The sequence below is a fragment of the Anneissia japonica genome, unplaced genomic scaffold (genome assembly GCF_011630105.1).
Source record: "Anneissia japonica isolate Jap-2015-1 unplaced genomic scaffold, ASM1163010v1 scaffold287736_len1891122_cov214, whole genome shotgun sequence".
NCBI classification, from domain to species: domain Eukaryota; kingdom Metazoa; phylum Echinodermata; class Crinoidea; order Comatulida; family Comatulidae; genus Anneissia; species Anneissia japonica.
The window spans coordinates 1,417,752-1,419,214 of record NW_022756106.1 but is presented as its reverse complement, the minus strand read 5'-3'; positions in this window follow the sequence as shown (position 1 = coordinate 1,419,214).

Genomic DNA, 1,463 nt, shown 5'->3' with positions numbered 1-1,463 from the left:
AGGGGAAGGGGGGGGGGGGGCATGGGGGCATATTCCCCACCCACAAAAAGCATGCGCCCCCCCTCCCCAGTCACTCCCCCATTCAAAAACTTCGAAGCAAAAAATATTAGGCAGGCTTATGCTCAAGAAAATGGGTTAATGCTTTCTCAACTTCCCTTTATTGACGTTCATCAAAACACCATATTATGTATTTATTCGTCCTTCATTTCACAGCAACTAATAATAATAATAATAATAATCAATATTTATAAAAATGATCACTAAAATGGTTGCTGTCACACATAATAAAAAATACACACATAAATTATTCTAAAACTGTTGGTATGATTCGATGCCTCGAAAGGTCTAGCATAGTAATTTTCCTGGTGCATGCAGAATTGGTGATGTAAGCCTATTTAAAATAAAACTATCTATTGTTAAAACAATCCGGTAATTTTAATTAAGGCAAGAAATCGTAATCGACAATAAAAGTTTCGTTTTGTTTATTATGGTATTATCTCACTTCTTAAATACTGCGTTCAAGAGATATACTTTAACATATCTGTCACGGTTAACGTGTATTCGGGAATCTAAGATGCAATATTTTTCAGTAGGCGTGGCCACCAAAAATAAATTCCACGCCCCCTCATATTTTGGTCGCCCCCCCCCCATTTTAATACTGCTAGATACGCCATCCCAACAACCAGTTAGGGGTCTCGAACTTAAGGGTGCACTGTATTATTTTTTTTTAACTTTAAGAGTTTTTCCGACGACTGGTCACTGAGAGGGGGTACAGTTGGGACCGAGAGCTTCCCAACGGTGTTTCTCTTTGTCATCGGCTAGTGTAAAATTACTCGCTTGAAAAAGGCTGGCGCCGATCTTAATTGAATCCTTTTTTGCAACGATTATTTGTGTAAAAATACAGTGCATTCGAGAACCCTCTAATTCCAAGGCCTCTTTAATTCGGGACCACTTTTAAAAAAACCAAATAACAGTCTTTAACATTTTAACACAACACCAATCCCCAAGACTACCCCAAAATCTTCAGTTCCCATTGGTAGATCTGAGGCTGGTCAGGGGTCCTGACCCTCCCCCACCCCCACCACTTTCTCTTTGGGGCTCATTGATTCATGGATAAAAAATACGTATTCAACTAGGCCCTACTCAATTTTGTTTACTGTATCACACATAATAGGCCTATTTACTGTAATAAGTGCTATTATTATATTCGAGTATAATAATGCATGATAGGCATAAGCGCTGTCGGGAAATGAGCAGTCGGTGCCTCAGATATTATTATCTCGTAAGTACCAGATTGTTAAGTCGGACGTACGAGATAATTACTTTTACTTTACTTGGTAGTAGAGACTCTTGAAGCGTCGTACGTACGGGATATAATTTCGTACGTACGCGATATAATTTCGTACGTCGAGGTATTATTTCGTACAGTGGCGGATTGACCACTCCCCCCCCCCCCCCCCCCC